Here is a 15,094-nt window from a genome sequence, read left to right on the forward strand (position 1 = left end):
TTGTCAGCAGACCTGGTCAATAATTCAGAACAACTTTAATGAATCATTGGGGCTAAGGGCTAAACAGCGAAGACGCACGTTTCAGCTTTGCTGATTAACCATCAGTACGGAGCTATAAGAGGTGATTTCCTTTGACACATAAGTAACGCGAAACATAAAGGCACACTTTAACGAAATGTGTGTTTATTCAGAGTAACACATTGAACTCGCATGAATGATGGCTGTTCACGGCAGCCTTTACCGTCATTGTATTGACTTTCTCTAAATAGTTTCATTACTTGATACTTTTTTGTTGCGCCTGTAAACATTTTCGTCGGCCTTTCTTTTTTTCTCCTCCTTACACAACTCTATCGCAGATTGGTTACCAGAAGCCACCACAGCACAACACCAAGGAAGCAGTTCACAACAGGAAGCTGTCCGTCAAGCACTCCTGCAAGCGAAAATTTACATACGTGTTGTTTAGTAGCGGCAGAATACAGTGAAATAGTGTGTCAAGCTGGCATCAGCAATCGCTTAGTTCGTGTTCTCGTCGAAAGACCAGCCGTCAGACCGATGTTAACGGAAACATTCGCTTCGTCAACTTTCTCGTATTACCACTGCACTTTTGCGACCCTCGAGAAATGCTAAGAAATGTCAGATGTTGCAATATGCATTTACCTAAAACGAGTCATAGGGACATAACAAATGTTGGTGACGGGTAACTTTGTGATGACATCATCATCTCACAATCTATTGCAAGCATCGTGTTGGCGCCAGCTGTGACATTTTGCGATAGGCGACGCTTCTAAGGCTTCTCCCTTAATTGTTTAATAGTGCTTAACATCTTTAAGTGATAAGTTCGTTCAAGAGCGAAGCTGTTTAGTGTCGAGCTTTGTCCCCCAGTTGCCGTGACGTAGTAGATACAGCCGCCGCTAGAGGCACTGCGGCGTGTGCTGACGACCGGCGCGCCATCTATCTCTTCGACAGTGAACACAACAAAGCGCTTGGCACCGGCGCATGCTCTGGGTTTGTGTGAGGACCGATAGCAGCGCTCCGGTGTCGCCCGCTCCTGGCGCGCGAGACTTTTTATTCTCTTCTACGTCAAAGAAAGCGAAAAAAAAGGTGGCAGAACTGCAGAACTGGTGTAACGATTCAGTGAAGAATCAGAAACTATTGAAGATTATATTGTATCACGTCATAACATTACAGTAATTAGAAAAGCACTCCTAGCTATTTCGATTGCGAAGCTATGTTTAAGTTTAACCGCAGGAACTGTTCTAAATTGCGGTGCCGTAGTTTTGAGACATTGCGCAAAGATGTATTTTATGCGGTGTGTAATTTCGTTCAACCGACTAAACGCATTTCAACATGATGTCCACTTTAGTAAGTACTCAGGAAAAATACTCTGGAAGTAGTTTTAAAATGAGAGGAAATAAAAGATGAACATCCCAAACTAATCAGCATAGGTAAACAGAGCTATCTTGTGGGATATATATATATATATATATATATATATATATATATATATATATATATATATATATATATATATATATATATCGAAGCAGAATATTGTTATAGAAATAGCACTTATTTCCTTTTTTTCACTATTTCTTGTAATGCTTTCTTTCTTTCACATCCTTTTTCGTTGGCAAGTAATAGTGCAGCCATCATCCAAAAGGATACTGTGAGACGAAGAAGTGTGTTTTGAATAGGAGCTACTTCTGCTAACTCCGGCGTATTTCAGTTGTAATTTAAGTCTGTTGATCAGTTTTCGCTGCTCCCTTGGAGGGGATGGACGTAGACCACCCCGGGCGCCTGCCGGCATCAGCGGCGTCAGCGGCGGCCGCCTCCAGGAAGCGGATGGGACAAGCGAGTGACAGCGACAGTGAAGATACTCATGCTTACTATCTCAGCAGTGAGGACTTTTCAAATGACGGTTTCCAACCTGTGCTGAGCCGCAAAGCGAAGAGGAGGAACATGAGGACATCCTCATCCTCAACTATTCAAACTGTAATTGAAGCGCCAAAATCGAACACTTATACCATCCTGTTTCTGCCTGCACTTCCTACCGTCAGCATGAAACGCCTTAACAGACAGTCTGTGTCGAGGTCTCTGGAACCGCTCGTGCAAAATGAGATCACGGACATAAGAGTGAACGCCAGAAAGAATATACTGGCTGTGGACGTTTCGCACGCAAGTGCGTTGGGCGTTCTGCGCAGTGTAACTGACTTGGACGGCAACCAGGTGCGCTCTCATGTTCCCTTGGGATGTGATGTAGTAACCGGCGTGATCTACGACATAGATGTGGCTATTTCCAATAATGACTTACAATTTCTTGTCAAGTCAACAACTGATACTCCTATTGTTGATGTCACCCGGCTAGGCAAGTCTCGCTGTGTGAAGATTGCGTTTAAGAGCACATCACTCCCCTCTCATGTGAAGGTGGGGTACTTCAGACATGCTGTGCGGCCTTTCATTCCAAAGCCTCTCCAGTGCCGTAAATGCATGAAACTTGGACATGTGAGCAGCGTCTGTGAGAATTCGGTGGTATGCCACCGCTGCGCCGAGCCACATGAAGCGGATAAGTGCGTCGCAACTGTCAAGAAATGCTCTAATTGCAATGGATCCCATGAAGCCACATCGAAGGGCTGCCCGCGGATTCAGAAGAAAATTGCCATTTTGAAGGAGCTGGTGCGCGATCACTCATCCCATCGAGAAGCCGCAGCTAAAGTCAGAAGGCGTCGTTCACGTCGACGTCGGTCTTCAAGGACGCCCGCTACCTCCTCGACACGTTTGCCAGATCCCTCATCAGTACCACCTCCTTTGCCTCCCAGAACACATGCCGTGGGAAAGGCTGTAAAGTACAAAGCCAGTCAGCATACCCTAACTGCGACAGAGTGGCCTGCACTTCAAAGGGAAGCAGCATCAAGCGAACCGAAGGAGTTTCATGACGGCCAGTCCGCGATGCCGGTTCGAGATCTTTCCAACCAAGACAGGCAAGTGACTGCCAGAACACATGCCGTGGGAAAGGCTGTAAAGGACAAAGCCAGTCAGCATACCCTAACTGCGACAGAGTGGCCTGCACTTCAAAGGGAAGCAGCATCAAGCGAACCGAAGGAGTTTCATGACGGCCAGTCCGCAATCCCGGTTCGAGATCTTTCCAACCAAGACAGGCAAGTGACTGCAATCATGCAATCATTAATTGCCACGATTCGCACGCTACTGAGCAGCATACAATCTCCGTCTGCTAAGAGTGGTGCACTGCAAATACTGGATTCACTGAATCCAGTACTTGCTAACTTCGTATAAGCACAATGGCTCAACAAAATCTCATCTTCCGCACTGAAGTTAAAAGTGCGTCGATTTTTCAGTGGAATGCCAGAGGCATGAAGTCCCGTATCTCGGACTTTCGCCAATTTGTCCGGGCCAATCAATTCCCTATACTTGTTATATGTGAACCAAACGTATCAACGACTTATAGATTGTCCGGTTATGAAGCTTTTTGTTCAGCCGCTTGCGAAGAACGAAGCAAAGTAATTGTTTACATTCGCACAGACTTGACTTATCTTTCGCACTCAATAGTTCAAATGACGACAATCAGTACGTGTGTCTTCGTGTGAAGAAGAATGCAGTTTCGTTCACGCTTATTGGTGGATATATATCTCCGTCATCGCGATTTGACTGCGACAGATTAAAAGACATCCTAATGAGAACCTATGGGCCTTGGATCATCACCGGTGACTTCAACGCCCATCACATGCTTTGGGGGAGCACTATGATGAATGCCAGGGGCCGGAACATTGTTACATTCGCTTCCGATTAGGACCTTTCCATTATGAACGATGGTACCCCCACGTATCTGCGGGGTCTCACGTATGGCAGTTGCCTTCACCTGACATTGGTGTCACGGTGCTTCTCTCACAAAGTTAAATGGCTTTGCGATATTGAGACTCATGGGAGTGATCACATACCCACCTACGTGACGATCGATGGTATCATAAAAAATTTCTCTTCCGGTGCTGTAATTGGCACTGACTGGTCGATGTTTACATCGCGTGTTGAGGACGCTTGCGAAGAAGGCCTCGCCTGCAGCCTGGAAAATACCATAGCGGAAGCTATGCTAGCGTCCAAATGTAAATTACCATTTTCGTCTAAAATAACACAGTTTGGCATCGAACTGGAACGATTACGAGCTATACGAAGGCGTGCTGAACGACGATACAGATGCACAAGATCAATTTACGATCTGAGGGAAGCAAGGCGGCTCCAGAAAAAGATTCAACGACGCAATTACAAGCTAGAGAGCGAACGCTGGAAAGCATTCTGCGAATCTCTAGACCCTCATAAACCGCTGTCATACATCTGGAGAACAGTTGGTGGTCTTCGCTCCTCTCCGCAACAACGGCACCCTTTTAAAGCTTTGGCACTCCGTCATGGAAAAACAGAACTCGAGGTGGCTGAAGAATTTTGCACGAGAGTTGCCGGGAATATTATGAACGAGAGCATCGACGCCGTGATCGTTCCTGAGACGCGATTACCAGAAACGGACATTCCATTCACTATGGAAGAACTGGAAGGGGCTTTAGTCGCTTCTAAGCGCATGTCATCGCCAGGTCCTGATGGTATTACTTATAGTGCGCTGGGACACCTTGGACAAAAAGCCAGAAAAGAACTTTTAACATGCTTCAACAACTCCTGGCTCAGTGTCAGTGTTCCCGAGAATGGAAAATAAGTCGATTAATACCAATTTTGAAATCGGGAAAATCACCATTGGACTTGACAGCGTATCGCCCTATTGCCCTCGCAAGCTGCCTCGGAAAAGTGATGGAAAGAATGCTTCTATTTCGTCTCGAGTGGTACTTGGAACGATACACCAAATACCCTTCTTGCACGGCAGGCTTTCGTCGGGGCCGCTCCTCCATCGACTGTGTGCTTGACTTATCGACATTTGTTCAACAAGAAAAAAGTCGCAAACGCATATCAGTGGCACTCTTTCTAGACGTGAAAGGTGCATATGATAATGTAGCTCACGATGTCATCCTCACTTCTCTCGCAGCAATGGCCATTGGTGGACGAATGTTTCATTGGATAAAAGATTATATAACTGGCAGGTGTTTCCTTGTGCAAACATATGAGGGTAAAACTGCTGAACATTACACCTACTGCGGAGTACCTTAGGGAGGTGTTTTAAGCCCCACATTGTTCAATGTTGCCCTCATTGGTCTGTTGAAGGTTCTGCCAAAGTCGGTGTACCTATTCATATACGCCGATGATATTTGCCTCTGAAGTGCTGCAGTTAATCGCCCTCAGATGCGCGGACGAATACAGCGGGCAGCAACCCTCACAACAGCCTACCTTCAGAAACAAGGCCTAACTATATCAACTGAGAAGTGCGCGTTGATGGCGTTTACACGCAAACCAATGACACCATACCCTGTTTACATCAATGGACAGAGTGTCAAATATGCACGGACGCATCGTTTCCTGGGCATAATAATCGACAGAAGTATTTCGTGGAGCCCACATTGTGCGTACTTGAAGAATAGACTGCTATCTATTGTGCATATAATGAAATTCATGTGCGGGAAAGCATGGGGAACTTCTGTGGCCTCCATGCTACAGCTGTACAGGGCCCTATTTCTGGGTCTACTGCGCTACAGCTTGCCGGTACTGACTAACACTTGCAAATCCAATACTCATTCATTGGAGAGTTTGCAGGGTCAGGCACTGCGTATCTGCCTAGGACTGCCACGATGCGCTTCTACTTATGCCACAATCATGCTTGCCAAAGACCATCCGGTCAGGACATATAGAGTTGTGGATTGCCTCAGAGTGCACATTCGACATGCTAGCCGTGTCGCCGACCACCACTTGGCCCTTCTACCCTCCAGAAGACCACGTGCTACGTTTTCAGACGTCATAGCCAAGCACCTAAACAGCATTCCATCAGGATATACACCAGCTGCGAGAATGGCATGTCCTTTGTGGGGCCTCGACCAGCCGCAAGTACGTCTAGAAATTCCGGGAATCAAAAAGAAAAGCAATCACTCCAGAGTAGCATTGAAGCAAGCAACACTGCAATTATTACATGAGTTGTACTTAGACCGAACGCAGATATACACGGATGGGTCCGTCTTGTCCAGCAGCTCATCAGGTGCCGCTGTAATTCCGGCTGCAGCAATGACAATCAACTTTAAGTTGTCGCATATGACTACATCTACGGCATCAGAGCTTGCTGCTATAAGGGCTGCTTTACAATATCTCGTTCAAGAAGGTCCAGGAAAATGGGTCATATTCTGTGATTCGAAGGCAGCGCTTCAGAGTTTGCAGTCTGCCATGCGTAGGAGGAGTCATGACCAATTGGTACAAAAAATATCACATTGCCATCATGAAGCTCTAGCACGAGGTCATGATATTATATATCAATGGCTGCCTGGACATATTGGTATTACCGGAAATCAATTAGCCGATGAAGCAGCCCGCTCAGCCCATGAATAAACCCGTGTAGTCCCGATTCCTCTATCAAAGAATGATGCAGCAAACAACTTTACCTGCTGGCTCGAGATCTCACACGCACGTTCTGGTCGTCTACCAGCTTCCAAAGGTGTCAATTTCATGAACTGGATCCTTCGCTCAAGCTAAAGCAGCTACCATCACAACTTTCCCGCTCCGATGCGACACTGGTATGCCGCCTTTGGTTGGGTGTTGCATTTACAAAGGTGTACTCCTTTCGCATTGGTATGGCAGACACTCCTACATGCTACTACTGCGGAGCTGAAGAGACCATCGAACACGTCCTGTGCAGCTGCGCTTGCTACGACACACAGCGATGCCAGCTCCGGATGGTTTTGAATCAACTTGACTCCGGACCATTTTGTGTGCAGTAGATACTAGGACCTTGGGCATCTGCCTCAGTTGCGCAGAAAGCAACTAAAGCACTGCTAATTTACCTAAAGTCAACAAACCTGAGCGACCGCCTGTAGACTGTGTGTGCTCCCCGAGTGTGCTCATGATTGTGTGTACGTTCTCATCTCTCTACAACCTCTTTTCTCCCCTTTATCCCTTTCCCATTGCAGGGTAGCAAACCGGATGTGCGTCTGGTTAACCTCCCTGCCTTTCCTTGCATCTTTATCTCTCTCTATTTCTCTCTTCGTGGCCAATCCTCCAGAGTGGGTGTGTGCTATGACATTCAGGCTACAAGCAAACAAAAAACATGCATGCCTAGCTGCGGGCTCGGAAAGCGACGGCAGCTTGGCAACGCTGACAAGCAGATCCAAGGTTGTGGGCTCGCGAAGCTGCAGTGGCACGTCGACGCCAGGAAGCGGACCCGTACGCGGCAAAAGCGCGGCAAAAAGCTGCGAAACTACCAAAGTGGTCGCTACCGGAGGTTGGGGGCACCGACGTGCCGCTTAAGTTCCATTTTCTCGGCTGAAGTTTCGGGCTCAACTGTAACGTTGACGAACGCTTGTGGTTTACAATTATTCTGGCGAATATTGCTACACATACAGAACGAACGGTCTAGCTCCAATGCTGTTGCCGTGCTGCAACAATAGTTGGCCGTCGATGATGAAGCTCACAGTGGGTACATCAAGGTTTTCCCCTACCTGTCAGGATAACTGGGTGGCAGTGAAAGTCTCAGCAATGAGATCTACGCATAGCTAGCGCTACCCAAGCAAACCTTATCGCTTCTCCGCTTTCATCCATGTAGAGAAAACGTAGAAAAACGCTTGAAACCTAGCAGAACGCCTTGTTTCCTCGCACATCACCCATGCATCATCCTTCATTATAGTTGATTGGGTGAACTGGTTCAAACAATCATCATTTGCTTCTGGAATATACGGTATTTTTTGAAATTTATTGGCGGTCTGGATCGAGGATGTCACTCTCTTTTTCGATTTTTTTTAAATGAAGGAGCAGTTGCGTCTCCTAAACAAATTTTGAAGACGATGGCAGCTGACAGGAAAAGAATACGCTACCAATGCTGGTATTAAAAGCAACGAAATACCTCAGACAAGATGGCCAGGTTTTTCACGGGAAGCCCTATTTTCGTCAAAAGTGCCTTGTTTTCCTGATTTGCCAATAATGATAAGGCGTCTTTGCTGGAGTAAAAAATGGTCATTCTGTCTGACGCTCTTTATTTTTGTTCATTTCGACGCTATAGTGCACTGCAAACAACAGTGAGATCCGTAAGCACGTCCTGAACGTTTAAAAAGTATTCGCATTGCCGGATTCATGTAGTGTTTGTGTACTCATTAGAGGATATTCTCGGCACTAAAGAGAAGGATTTTAAGTAATCATACATAAAGAAGAGGTATTCAAATACGTCGTGCTGGCAGTTACAGATATATTGTGTCCGCCAGAAGGCATCAGTGCAGTGGCTGCATTAGGAGATTCAGTCACCCTACTTGAAAGCAATTGACAAATGATAATGAATACGGGAACATTTTTGCTGCGCTCATGGCAGTCGTGTACTGATAATGAGCAGGTGCTATGCTGAGCATCCTAGAAACACCTCATCACTCGTAATTTTAATCGCCACACTTCATGTCGTTACGGTCGCAGTTAGTTGCTAGGTAAGCGCAATGGTAATCTGTCCTAGGCACTACTGGCGCATAGACGTCATGCATAACTAATTTTTAACGGAACATTATTCTAGAGAGCAAAATGAGGTATATTCAATCCTGAATGCTCCATTCAATCCAATAAAATGAAATCAATCCAATGAAATGAAATGTTACTTGTTTTGATACGTACGATGGTATTCTTGATTTTTTCCACCTGACCCGCAGATACTCGGTTTTTTTTCTGTTTCAAAGAAGAAAACAGCAAGTTAATATGCAGGTTATATAATAGATTTCTATATTAAAAGCCTGTCTATTTCTAGCTATCGTATATTTACTTTTGCACTTATGAGTGTCGAATTAGTGTTCGTCATGTTAAGACTTTTTTTCGGCACACAATAAGACACATTATTTTATAGCGACACTTATACGGGTATAAGTTTCACAGCACAGCTTCAGTGCGCTAGGAAACGCATTCCTTTCCCCATTGCTCCCTGAATTTTTCCCTCTGCGCTTTTCTTCCTTTCACAAAGAGAAAAAACAACTATAACAGAATGTCTGAGTCCCCCCAACCTACAAGAAAGTCAGTTCAGTGTTCGTGTAGTCCAAAGCTCGACGGAACATCATCTGGCCAAATAAATACATTGCTAGAAAGCATGTCCGTGAGTAACGTCTAAACAAAACAAAATGACGTTTCGGGACCTGTACAAATCCGTTGTTCACTATGGAATGACGGCTGAGCAACAAGTTTGTAAGTGGCATTGAGCACACTACACATGGTTTAGTGAGCCAAATGGCCCAATGATTGTGTTACTTGTCTTTCTTATTAGTGAGTGAAGATTGAGCCTCGCTGTCAAGTTTTTTGTAGTGACCATGGTTCGAGCGCTGTCAGATCTTTTCTCGGTGCCCATCTTTCCGGTATACTGTGTGACTGCATTTGTCAGTGTGTGTGGCCCCTTGGCGACATCATTTTCGTGCTGCTGCAGACTCGATCCTGCAAAAATATTCCAGTTTCCCCGGTGCATGCCGATTTGCAATCGGGGCTTCAGAGCTTGTAGAGTCTACAAGCTCTGATGAGCGGGTGTGTTTGGGCAGCACGACGTTTTTTCACATCAAGCCCGGGCCGGCCTCCAGCTTGCTTGTTTATTCATCTGCTGGGCTCGGGCCTGGTGAAAAGCCCTAATCAAGCCGTAAGTATTGATGATGTGTCGGAATTGTCCTTGTTCGTTTGTGTGCTTTTTTTTAGGGTAAGAGTACACTTTTCTCACATCTTGCGAATGTTCAGCTTATGGAATTGTTCAGCCAGTGATGCGGCATTGATGATGAAGCGCATAACCAGGATGAAGCTAGCAAGTACGTGCGTATGCAATGAATAACCAAGCGCGTGCTCCGAAACAGAAATGCTTGATTTTTGGAGCGGGGAATAAAGTACAATTATCCGAAACATGCTGAACTTGCAAAAAAGATGTTGGCGATTCTAGCTAGAAGCGACAGGAGTGAGCCCAGCTTCAATGCTGCAGAACACATTATGCAAGAAAACACGGACTCGATAGAAGCCCGAACCCACGAACAACTTTTGTTTCAGCACGATAATTTGCGAATTATTTTGCACTCAGACGGTCTCCACTTGTACAACTTTAAGAAAAAAAAAAGAGTAGCTACAGGGAAGGACGGTCCGCTATTTTTTTTCTTTTTTTTCTGTTGCCGTGTGATTTCTGCGTCATTGATTAAGTCAAGCCGGGTCGGGCTTTGGTTATGATATGCCGGGCCGAGCCTGGGCGGCCCGTCCTCTCTACGTTTTGATTTGATTAATTTGTGGGTTTAACGTCCCAAAACCACCATATGATTATGAGAGACGCCGTAGTGGAGGGCTCTGGAAATTTCGACCACCTGGGGATCTTTAACGTGCACCCAAATCTGAGCACATGGGCCTACAGCATTTCCGCCTCCATCGGAAATGCAGCCGCCGCAGCCGGGATTCGAACCCGCGACCTGCGGGTCAGCAGTCGAGTACCTTAGCCACTAGACCACCGCGGCGGGGCGGTCCTCTCTACGTTATCGGGCCGGACTAGCCCTCCCCCGGCAAGCCCCAGGCCCGGTCCGGCCCACTCCGCAAAATTGCTTCCCGTGCCCATCTCTATAGACTACAACAGAGACAATGTGTCATTTTGTTTCGTTTGCACGTTGGTCAGTGACCCGATTTTCAGCAATCACTTCTCGTGTGTTCTCTCCACCGCACTCTGTGAAAAAAGAAATCCTGGGGCCGCTTCTATTGGACATTTCGTGCAATATATTTCTTGTATTTATGCAAAAAAAAAGAAAACTGATCGGCCGTCTCGTTTTTCAATGATGAATGACCAGGATACCCACGGCGTATCACAAGGCGTTAGACAAGGTGAGCGCTGTTTTAGATAAAGCGTCGGACGGGTTGTCTGAATGTGGGATGTGGGGCTGCTAGCTGCTGCAAGTTTATTTTTCACTCCCGTTAAGTCGTTTCTGTTTGTATAATAATTATTACACTGCAGTTTAATTATGTAAATAGCTTTCCCCATACCTTGCTCAGCTTTGTTGTATTCTTTTTTTTAGGTTGTGTCAGACAAAAGAAATGACTCCTCATTCATTTTTTTCTCTGATTTTAGACGAAGGCACATATATTAACTTTCGTTGCTCAGCGTCGCTGGCCACAATAAATTTGAAGTGGCTGCGACACATCCCATTCGTTTGTACTGTTAAGTTTTTTCTGTTATGTGAAACACGCAATATTTATACTGCTCATACTCATGCAATGACAAGTAGTGTACAATTACGCTTTACGACACAACATACAACTTCAAGAAACACGTTGTTGAAGCAACTTTAAATAAAGAGACTTACCATAAAGCCCACAATTTTCTTGACAAAACACTTTGACGCCTGTTAGGGAATGCATTGAAACTCGTTATTTAATATGACAAACAAGAAAAACACGACAGTACTAGAAACAGACTTCATTTGAAGAATTATTGCTCTTTAGCACAAACCAACGAACGGGGCGAAAGCTTCGACGAGAGTTTGTGGGCCCATTTCGAGAGCTTTGACTAAGTTGAAATTTACTTTTGCCCAAACAAGCTACGGCATTCAAGAAATAAACTACGAAAAATATAAACTTTGGAAATGGAAATGATTTTTGTTATTTTGAAACTTTTCCTTTTTTTTTTCGAGCTCCACTCAAAATGCCTCTTTCCCATTGATTTGTGGGTGCGTACGTATGGCTCATGTAGCTAAAGTACAGCAAAAATGAACATTATTTTAAAGACCGGCACTGCTGTTACTTGCCTGTCAGCGCCATAACATGTGCTATAAAATGAAACGGTTAGTTATGTCATAAAATTCACGCACTGTAAAAAAAAAACAGACGCTTGAAGGAAGTGATTACTTTTCGCGGAGACGTGTCACCTTTTCCACTTTATCAAGGCTTAGAGGCCTCATCAAACGTGTAAATTAGCCGGCGTTCCCACGTCAGCATTTGCCACCGGTGTCGACACGAGTAGTGTAAAAAAATCATCATCGCGTGAAGATGTCAAAATGGAACATCACGTCACAAGTCGCTAAAATTTGTGTTGGCATCGTGACGTTATCGCGACTGGCACCGCGTGATGACGTAATCCTATGACATAAACGCTTGACCAAACATAGGCACATCTCTGAGGCAGTGCGAAAACAGTTGAGGTGCCACCGATCCTGGAGGCAATGTAAAACCACCATAAGTGCACAAAGCTTTTACAGGGTGGTGGCGTACGAACAATGTACATCGACTGAGTAAAATATGGGTTTCACCTTCCAGTCGTCCTAGATGTGTGTGTGTATAAAAAATTTCGGGTTTTTTTTTTAATATTACTGCTTTTTTCACGGCGCCACGTGAGTGTCGGTCTCAATGAGGTTTGAGCTTATGTTCAACACGGTCATAATTGGTTATCGCGCTTACAAAGAAGGGTCAACTTTGATTGAGGAGAACGCTGCCAGCAAATGAAAATGAGAGGCGTAACTTTAATAGACGAGAAGAGAGTGTTTCAAGAAACAAAATTGTGTTAGGAACATTTTGGTGGAAATCAAAAAGAAACTATAGAAGGACAGTGCGTGTAGCATGCAGGCAAGATAACCATGGATTTACTATTAACAGTAAAAGTGTAGGTGTCACGAGAAAGCGCGATGGGGAGACAGCAAGCTGGGTGAGCTGATGACGTCAAGAAGTTTCCGAATATGGTGTGCTAGCAGCTAGCACAAGACCGATTTGATAGGCAGAGCGTGGGAGAACTATTGCTCTTGGCTCCATCATAATGATAATAATGATAATGATGTTGATGATGTCACGCTGCCGCACCCCCCGTTACATCGCTCACGATGCTACCTTTAGCTGTATGTTTGACTGAGGCAACAGTGCACATTCCAGGTTCACGTGTTAACTTTCCTGCAGGCTCTTATAGGTCACGTTTCCTTTCGGCGTTACACTGATGGGTATACCATCTCAGGAATTCGGTATTTTACCATATATTCGCGGAGTTTCGCATAAGACTTTCGCGTTGAATAACGTACCATGAGGGGTATGCAACTGCATGATCTTAATTAGTCAAGCCTGGTGTTGTTTTTTTTTATCTGTGGCGAGTTCCAAAATATTGTGAAATGCGGCAATATTTCTAGAATTCTAAAAATAAAACCAGAAGGCTGTTCGACGTACCTTTTCTTGGTGCGACTTGTTTCGGCCATTAAACACCATATCGACACAAACTAGAGCTTGAGGAATGCCAGCAATGAACTGCGATGAAAAAATAGGCAACGTAAACAACACACACCTGCAGAAACAAATGAGGGCACACATGCTCTTTCATACTTTGTGTATTCATCGGTGGGGCTAAGTCCTGCGACATATCCACATGTGCAACCAAGCATATGATAGCTAATCTGTGACTTTTATTAGTATTGGCTTAGATAAGCAGTTATGTGGGCATTCAGTAACAAAAAAATAGAGGAGTTGTTTTCCTATCATGAAAATAGGGCCAAGGAAGATTGACATCCGAGTTTCGGACGTAGTCAAGTTTTTTTGGTTATTTCCTTCTTAATTTCTTTGCCTTTTTTCGTTTCTTTCTTTTTTTTCTTTCGTTTTGTTCTTTGATGTCTTTTTAGTTTTCTTCCTTTTTTTTCTTTTTTTATATCCTAATTTTTCTGGTTATCTCTTTTTTTTTCTCTTTTTTGTTCCTTTGTTGTGTGCTTTCTTTCTTCCTTGCTTTCTTTCTTCTTTATCCTATTCTGGTTTTCTTTCCTTCTTTCTTTTTTTCGTTTTTTGTGTTTTTTCTTGATTTTTTTCCATCTGATTTTTTCATTTGCTTCAGTCAGTTTTGTCAGTCCGGCTTCCGTCAGTCCGAAATTTCGGCTGTGGTGGCAGCGTTTTCGATGGAGGTGAAAATACTGTAGGCCCGTGTGCTCAGATTTGGGTGCATATTGAAGAACCCCATTTGGTCGAATTTTTCGGAGTCCCCCACTACGGCGTCTCTCATAATCATATGGCGGCTTTGGGATGGTAAAACCCACATATCAATCAATCAGTTCCGTCAGTCAGTCAGTTCAGTCAGTCAGTTCAGTGTCAAAGATTTCCGCTGCTACGAGCAAAAATGGCAGTCAGGTTTTTGCATCCAGGACAATTTACTTATTAGTGTCCTGAAGCCCTGTAGTTTTAGCCCCAAGGCGGGCCACACTGACATCGGTATCGTCAGGCTGAGCCTTATGCGTCATCGGGGACCTTCTGGACATTATGTAGCTGATATTGAAGTGAAGAGCTTCGCATCATCTTTTTGAAGTAAAGCCAGTTTTCTTCGGGGTAAGTGAGAGTCGCCAAGCACTCTCTATACTAACAGCAAGCTTCATTTGAAAACCCCTGCTGCACGTGCTGCGTTCTCCATGTTTTAAAACCATTCTCAGGAATGTAAGAGACTGAAGGCTCATCTTCGAAAAATATCTTACAGGATGCGTTGGCTTTGAGTCTTTCTACCATCCTGAATAAAAGAAATCATCACGATTGCGTATTGAGCAGGACATTCAAAGCGATGTTCTAGAGTACGATGTTCTAGAGTACGATGTTCAAGAGGACTAGAATAGGTCACTCACTTTGTGGATTAAGTCAAGCTTCAGGCCACCGCCTCTTCTCAAGCACGTTTCGACAGCCTTCAAGTGGCCGTGGAGATTATGCAGGGTTTCTTCCTTCGTTACGACAAAACGAGCGAGCATCTCGGCAACAGCCACAATATTATGTTCTGCGTGAACAAGAATTGCACACAAAAATGTCAGTAATCGGTAGCGCTGCGTTAGAAAGCAAATCGCATCGTAGTAGTTTTGTAAAATTACGAAGTATGTTTGCTCTAGAAACACAAAAAAAAGCTGCTAACTTAGGGTTAATACTAGAATAACCCACATGCAGCCAGCTCCGTACTGGATAATCACTTTTGTTGTTTCTCCTAAAAGAGAAATCAGATACGCAGGTCGCGCGAGTGAATCCCGGCCACGACAGCCGATGACCCTGA

General features: G+C 44.8%; 1 long non-coding RNA gene across 1 annotated transcript; it reads right to left on the bottom strand.

Moving 5' to 3' along the window:
• Positions 1 to 166: 166 nt before the first annotated feature.
• Positions 167 to 14,772, bottom strand: LOC142771302 (uncharacterized). Its single transcript, XR_012885863.1, has 5 exons — positions 14,682 to 14,772; positions 13,258 to 13,335; positions 11,418 to 11,456; positions 8,737 to 8,787; positions 167 to 430 (listed from the first exon to the last, which is right to left on the bottom strand). It is a non-coding gene; the product is annotated as an uncharacterized LOC142771302 (long non-coding RNA).
• Positions 14,773 to 15,094: the final 322 nt, after the last annotated feature.

The sequence above is a fragment of the Rhipicephalus microplus genome, chromosome 9 (assembly GCF_043290135.1).
Source record: "Rhipicephalus microplus isolate Deutch F79 chromosome 9, USDA_Rmic, whole genome shotgun sequence".
In the NCBI taxonomy this organism is placed as follows: domain Eukaryota; kingdom Metazoa; phylum Arthropoda; class Arachnida; order Ixodida; family Ixodidae; genus Rhipicephalus; species Rhipicephalus microplus.